Here is an 8507-nt window from a genome sequence, read left to right as displayed (position 1 = left end):
GCACCAGTTTAAACTGCTACTTATAGTAGCGATTATAACTGATGCAAATGGCACCGATTTTAACTGATACTAAATTATCAATCATATATTAACCACCCGAAGGCTCCGCCTGCTCTAATTCTTCGTTTCGACATTCGATCGCACATTCACTGCCTGCCGGCTTAGAGTGCTTCGCGCGGTACATGCCCTAATTTCTTCCTCTTCTTCGTCGTTCGCTTATTATCGAAGGAGCAAAAAGTTCAGTCGAAGTCCTACTAGGCGAACACTCTACTTTCCCTCATCTACTCGCTCATCCGGCTAGTCGATCACGAGCTACTTCTTCCTTTCCATCGCCTGTTTGTATTTCTTTCATATTCTATGTTTAGCTTTATAGATTCATTCGCATGGTTGTCCTTTTTTTTCACTAATAAGCTGTGTAGTATTTATTCTGATGCTTCAAGTTGTATGGATTGTAGTGGATATTTCATGTATTTTTGAACTTATGTTGTTATAATTTTGAATTGCAGTGGTTCTAGTAATGTTTGAACTTGTGATGCTTATACTCATCTCTTTATAATTTATCATGTATGATTTTGTTATTATTTGTTCCCCATCTCTTTTGTCTCATGTTTCTTTCCTTTCAGGTTTCAGGTTTTTTTTTTTAAATTTTATCACTTTTATGCGCTCTCTGGAATTTTGAGCTCATATATTTTTGGTATGGGGAAGAAAATGTGGGTTTGTGATTCCAACAACTTTGATGTGAAAAATTCATTGCATATATCTTCATGCTCTTGAGCTTAGAATGCAAAGAGGGCAACTCTTTCAACTTCAGACAGTATTTTTTTTTTTTTTTTTGATGAGGAAGCACTGTCCTTAGTCCAGTGAAAACCCCGGTCGACCTAGCATGCAACCCACACCATTCAGACAGTAATTTAACTCCAGTTTAATTGAGCCAGGAAACAAACATCCATCTTTAGCCGCTACTCCTACCTCAAACCAATCCTCTTATTACGTCCTGGAGTATTCGCGGCGGTAGAGAAATATAAATTTGAACATCTTAGCGTTATATGAAAATCTGGCACGCAATCAAATAAAAAGAAAGGGTGCCTCATCCATTAGAGACACAAAGATTTTTATGTGAAAAACCCCTGAAAAATGAGGGAAAAACCACGGGGCCTGGCCCAGTATAAATAAATCCACTAGTATTGTAGTTGATTATAAATGCGACCCTTCCTTAGTGGAAGGCCATAGCTTGATGTACATCTTGTATCGTACATTACATGGTGAGAATACAAAGCATCATTGTTGATGTGTTTGTTTGGTCTGAAGAACAGTAGTCGGTGGGTCATATAAGTCGGAAAGACCGTATTTGGCGGGCGACGGAGGCCGGAAGGACTGTTGTCGGCAAGCGACGTAAGTCGGAAGGACCGTAGTCGACGGGCGATGGAGGTCGGAAGGATTGTGGTCGGTGGGCGATGGAGGTCAGAAGAACTGTAGTCGGTGGGCGACGTAAGTCAAGTGAACCGTAGTCGGCAAGCGATGGAGGTCGAAAGTACTGTAGTCGGTGGGCGACGTAAGTCAAGTGGACCGTTGTCGGCGGGCGACGGAGGTCGTAAGTACTGTTGTCGGTGGGTGACGAAGGTTGGAAAGACTATTATTTAACGACGAAGGCCAGAAGGATGGCGTCAGGTAGAAATCCATCAACGGACAAAAATCCACCATCGAATAGATGTCCGGCGAAAGTTTGATAACATGCAGAGGTCTGGCATCGAGTAGAAACTTGGCAACAAGCAGAGTTCTGATGTCGGGTAGAAGTCCGACGTCAGTTGGAGACATGGGAGAACTCCGGCGTTGGATGGTATTCGGGCAAAACTCCAGAGTCACTTGGAGGTTAGGCAGAATTCCGACGTTACTTGGAGTTTAGGTGAAACTCAAGTGTCACTTGAACATCAGGCAGAATTCTGACGTTGATTGAACGTCGAGTAGAACTTCGGCGTTGCTTTAACTTCTGGCAGTACTCTGGCATCGGGCAGAATTCCGGCGGCTGTGGTCGAGGAGGAGTTTCTTCCCTCCTATCCTTCTCTTCTTTTTCTTCTTCTTCTCTTATTCTTTCTTCGACACCCCTCACAAGAGAAATGAGGAGTCTATTTATAGATTTCTGGAGTGGCATGTACTGTAAATAGGTCGACAAATTGCATTGGTTGAATCGCAAAAAATTGCGTTCCTAAAATTAAAAGTTTTCTCAAACTTGATTATAGAGGCCTCGTTGAGCTCCGAAAGAGTCAAAACTGAGTTAGGAACGTTAAAAAATGTGTCCGGGAACCCCCAAAATGTCGAATTTCGACCGTTCGGGCCAAAAATTGGGTCCAGATAAGTTTAGGCGACCAAACCGGCCGGCAAGCCGCTGCCCGCCGTCGTGCTAGCCGTGAATACCCCTGGGACGCAACACCTCTAATGCTTCTAATCCGTAAATATATAACACATCTAGCTCTAGAAATGGAAAGGCGTGGTATTTATTATTCCCAAGAAATTTATTTTAGAGCCATTTTACTTTCAGCATGTAAGAAAGTTTCAGATTTGAGGAATGGAAGTTGCCCAGAAGGTGGAAGTGTTTCCCGCTTCCTGCAATGTATCAATTCAATTCTCTCTAGATTGGAGATCAGATTGACATTATTCATCCATATTGTGACCTTTCGTCCATGTAATATATGATCATGTATGCAATATATAATCATGTGCTCTATTATTGATTAGGTTCTTTATATAATCATGTGTTCTATTTTGACTTGTATGTTTGTGTAACTTAAACATAATAGTACTTGTATGAAGTAAAATTCACTTTAAAAAAATTCTTGGCAGTTGTGGCGGTTTTAACCACCACAATCCTGAATATCATTTATTTTGATTTTAAGACCGCTGCAATTCTAGAACATTATAGCGATTATAATCGATGTTATAGTCAGCATTCGCCATATTTAACCCCACCAGTTCTGAAATTGCCACTGAATGTCGTTGTAGCGCATTGTTAGTGGCGGGTAAAACCACCGAGAGAAGTCAAAATTTGTGCTGCAAAAACCTAATTTTTTAATAATGAAGTTTAGTAATTTTCATGTGAAAAATGTCATTTTTCCTTTAGTTCAACCGCCAAACAAAGTTGTTCAACCCTTTCCTTATGCCACCATCAAATCACCTCAAGTTAGAGAGAAGAAAATTATAAAGAGAGTATGAGAGAGAAAGAGAGAGAATAGCGTTTGAGGAGAAGCCTTAACTTCAGAAGAAATGTGCTAACTTTTTTTTTCTTGCATACTATGTATATGGAATTAAACATACAAGACATGCACTACTAAGAATTGTAACATTTATATATTTAACATATAAACTTTATTATCAACATTTTTGAAACCTTAAATTTTTAAAAGTGAACAAAGACACCCTCCATTCAATCACATTACCACACCGTTAGTCTCCAATAGCAATTTCTCATCAGTCACATCATCCTTTACATGCCACAGGCCTGTTTGCCCATGGGAAAATTATTCTATGCGGAATCCGAAGGTGTTTGGAGGCGAATTCGGGCATGCCACATCATCGGGGCCCAATGCATCCGGTAACGTGGTGCATCCAGATTTTTCTCCGAATACATTCGGATTCCATATAGAATAATCTCTCTTGCCCATGAGCCCCTGTTGTGACCTCATTTACTAGCCAGCTAGTCCCATTGTTGACAAGATTGTGAACCCATTCCGCTACTTCGTACACCACTAGATGTTAGTCCCATTTATGTCACGATTTGCCCATTTCTTAATTATATAATCGCACAATCCATTTTTTATCCATCTCAGTGAGGTTTTGTCTCAATTTACACATCTCTTTGGCATCCAAGGATGTAAAGTGAGGGTTCTAACAAGATTTTAATGAGTTAACGAAGTGCACTATATTCTGACAAGGTTGCATCTGAGTTCAATTATCCTCTATTCCATCTGAACCGGTTGTAGCTTTAGTATCAACAATTTATTAATGTTTGGTTCTATTTGTTATGCTAGTTGCTCCAAAGTTGGTCGGTTATATTTATGGAATCATTTATGTGATTTCTCCTCTTCTCTTAAAGGGCAATGGTTTGTTGGGGGAAATTTTAATATTATTTCTAATGCTTCTAAACTTTTAGGAGGTTCTCTTCCTAGTATGTTAGCTATGGAGGATTTTAGTAATATGATTGTGGAATGTGGTTTGGTTGATATTAGTTTTTCTGGTTCTAAGTTTAGGTGGACTAATAATCACCTATGGAAAAGACTGGATATGATTTTATTTAACTTTGAATGGGTAGCTGCTTTCTTTAATACTATGGCTCAACACCTCAGTAGAACTATTTATGATCACTCCTCTTTATTGATTTCTATAAATGCAAATATTAGTAAGGGACTCACTCCCTTTCATTTTTAAAATATGTGGTTACAATCTTCTGATTTCTTTAATGTGGTTGAGATGAATTGGAAGGCTCTTTTAGCTTATTATGATGGTAGCAATGATAGTGTTATATTTTCTCTCAAGTGCAAGCGGCTTAAACAAGTTTTAAGATAGTGAAATAAAAAGGTGTTCATTAATTTATTTGAGAATATCATTAAAGCTTAAAATAAAATTATCATACTTGAGGATAACTTTATGCTTAACAATTCTAATGAGAACAAGGTTGCTTTATTCAATGCTAATAAAACTCTTTCTGATTTATAATTTTTGGAAGAGGAGCATTGGCGTCAAAGAGCTATTTATAAATCTCTCTCTGATGTTGAATAGAACAGTAAGTATTTCCATGCTCATGCTAAATGTAAAAAAAGTCTAATTCTTTCATTCATAATATTAAGCTTCGGGATGGTTCTTATTTGGAGGAGGAGGATGTTGCCAAGTCGGCTATTGATTATTTTATGAACATTTTAGTTGTCTCCAAAAATGTGGAACCTTAATATAATCCTTATATTATTCCTTCTATTATCAATGATGAGGATAATTTTCAACTTAATAAGTGTTCTGAAGATATTGAGATTTGTAATATCCTTATGGCTATGAACAAGAATGTTTTTGCTGGTCCGAATGGCTTCACTGTTTCTTTCTCTTAAAAATGTTGGTATATTATTAAAGATGACCTTTCTAGAGCTGTAAAAAGTTTTTTTAAGGGTATGGTTATCCCTAATCCCTTTTTTTCAGCACATACATAGTTCTTACTCCTAAATTTTATAACCCGACTTATTGGTCTGATTATAAACCCATTAGCTTATGCTCTACTTTTAATAAGATTAGTTCAAAAAAAAATTCTTCCCACATTGTTATCTTTATTCCCAATATTTCTTCTCAACAACAAACTGGTTTTGTTAAAGGAAGAAATATTATGGACAATGTTTTACTAGCTCAAGAGCTCATTCATGATATTAATCTTAATGTCATTTGCAAGAATATGGTTATTAATTTAGACATCTCTAAAGCGTATGGCAATATCAATTGGAATTTTATTTATAAAGTCTTACGCCTTTTTGGTTTTAATGATCTCTCTATCACTTTAATTCAAATATCATTGAAAATGTTTGATATTCTACTTTAATGATAAAAGTGGAGGTTTCTTTCAAGCTCGTCAAGGTATTAGGCAGGTGACCCCCTCTCACCTGCTATCTTTATTATTATTGTTGATTACTTGTGTAGAAGCACGTGACTTTATTCTCTCAATATATGAGTTTGCTTTACACTAATAAAGGTGGTATGTCTATCTCTCATTTATGTTTGCTAATGATTTTTGTTTTCGCAATGGTTCTTTCAAGAATGTCAAGATGATTTATAAATTTCTTTTGAAGTTTAGCCCGAAAAGTGGTTTAAATTTTAACCTTAAGAATTGTTCTTTCATTCTAGGGAAAGGTATGCTTCAGAGAAATATTAGTTGCATCTTCCATTTCATTGATTTTTCTATGCAGAATCTTCCTATTTTCTATTTAGGAACTCATATTTATAAAGGGCGTAGGAAAATTTTTCTTTTTTATAAGATCTTTCAATCTTTTTCTACACGATTAGCTTCTTATGAATTTAAATTGCGCTCCATGGGTGGTCATTTGGTTTTGATTAAGAGTGTGTTGTCCTCTCTTCTGTCATACATATTTCAAACAATTATTCCCACTTTGGAGGTTTGTGACAGAATGGAGAAAATTTTTAATACGTCTTTTTAAGGATCTTCCTCTGAGTCTAAGAGGATTCGCTAGAGATCTTGGATTTCTTGTACCGGCCTGGTTGGGGAGGGGGGCTTGGGTGCAAATCCATCAAAGATATGGTTAGATGTTTCTTTTTAAAACTTTGGTGGAAGTTCATATTAAACAATTATCTTTTGGCTAATTTTATGAATATGAAATATTGCATTTTGAATCACTCGTCTTGTTTCTCTTTCAAAAAAGGGCAATCTTCTATTTGACATAGATTGTGAAATATCAAGTGGCTGGGTGAATCATTTCTGCAATGGGGTGGCCGAAATGGAAACTGTTTCTTTTGGCAAGACAATTGGACGGGTTTTGGGTCCATAGACTTGGTGTTTCACACCCACTCTGTTTCAAATTTGAAACTTTCTAATTTTTTAAGAGATGATAACTAGCATTATAATCTTATGATTGATTTCCTTCTTAAATCGGTGGCTTATTGCATTTTGAACATTCCTTTTGACTTGAACAGGGCTGATGTTATGGTTTTTAATAAATCTAAAGATGACGAGTTTTCTTCTAAAGATGTTTGGAATGCTATCAGAGTTATATCTAACAAAGTACATGTTTTTTTTTATAAAATTTGAAGTCATAATATTCTCACTATTTATTATATTTTCAATTGGCGCCTTCTTAAAGATTTTATTCTGATTGATTAGAAATTGTTATCTAAGGGTTTCAATATTATTTCTAAATGTCAATGTTGTTTTCATGTTGAAACCCTTAATCACTTTTTTTTTTTTAATGAGCTTATTGCTTATAAAGTTTGGAACTTGTTGCAGAGTGCTTTGGGTTTTATCTTTGACACTAATATGATTAATTGTTATTCTCTTTTTGGGTGCTGCTGCTCCAATTGTTTGGCCGGTCATATTGCTATTATTGTCCCTATGATAGTTTTTTTGGTTATTATGGTTGGAGAGAAATAAAAGTAAGCATCTTGTTGTCAATATGAGCTGTGATGGAATCATTATTTACCTTAAGCTAAAAATCCATCAGCTGGCTAATGCTAAACTTCTTCTACTTAAACATTTTAAAGGTGTTATTTCTTGGACTAATTATTTTTAGATATCTTTTTATAAAGATTACATTAAAAATCTCTTTAGTGTTGTTTATTGGATTAAATCGCCTTTTAACCAATTCAAACTTAATGTGGATGGCACTTTTTCTAAAGGTGGTACTGGTTGTGGTGGTATTGTTAGAAATTTTAAGGGTGATATGGTTTTTTCCTTAGCTGATAAAGTGCATAATGACAATGCTATTGTTGCTGAAGCGTCTGCTCTTCTTATAGGCCTTAATAACTATTCCCAATTCAGTATACATAATGTTTGGATCTAGTCTTACTCTTTAATTCTGGTTAACCTCATTAAGAGCAAATTTTGCAATAATGCGTCTTTTTTTTATATTTTTAGGTGTATTATGAATCATTTGAAATGTATTGAGTACACTATCTATCATGTTCCTAAGAGTGGTAAATCTTGCGCATATTGGTTGGCTAAGAAAGGTGTTTCCCTTCAAGAAACTGAATTATATACTTCCCTATCCAATTTATATGTTTTAAAAGGTTTGGTGAGAATGGATAAGCTTGAATTTCTCACTTTCAAACATAAATGAGGCTTTGTTTTGTTTTCATCTTCTTGTATGCTCCATTATTTGTGTCTGTGGTCTCTGTCTCTAGGGATGTTGGTTTCATTCTCTTTCTCATTGTTTTTAATTTCTTTTGGACTCTGATGTCTCTTATAATCGTTGATACTTTGGCTAGTTTGGTTCTTTTGTTGGCTTTGATTTGTTCTGGTGTTTGGGCTCTGCTGATGGCTCTAGTTTGTTTTATTTCAACAAGTGGCTCTAGTTATAAACGGTTGATCTGGATCCTTTTGTTGGCTTCTTCTCTTTTTCCTTTACGGGTGTTTATGTCTGATCAGTTGCTTATAGGGATGCACTCTTTCTGTCATGATGGTAGAATTATGGATGGTTTTCAGCAATTCTGGAGTTTTCTTTTGATGTGTTGAAAGTCAATCTCAGCTTTGTGCTGCTTTTTGGGTTTGGCTTCTTACCGTCCTTGTTTATTTCCTTTTTTGTTATTTATTAATTTTTGTTAGTAGGCAGGAATCTTTGGCTCTTAAAATCTTTTTCGCTTTTTGATTGTGTTCGTTGAGCATTAGTGAGTTATCGATCCCTCTAAGAACTTGTACTTAATTTTTTAATATTAAATCGTGGGACCCATATAGGTCACCCCACCCAAAAAAAAAATTCTGGTAACCAATCTCACATTTCTGATACTACTAGACTGATTTCTCGATATCTTGT

The sequence above is a fragment of the Dendrobium catenatum genome, unplaced genomic scaffold (assembly GCF_001605985.2).
Source record: "Dendrobium catenatum unplaced genomic scaffold, ASM160598v2 fragScaff_scaffold_1608, whole genome shotgun sequence".
Lineage (NCBI taxonomy): Eukaryota > Viridiplantae > Streptophyta > Magnoliopsida > Asparagales > Orchidaceae > Dendrobium > Dendrobium catenatum.
The sequence above is the reverse complement of the archived record's forward strand: the minus strand, read 5'-3'. Positions refer to the sequence as shown.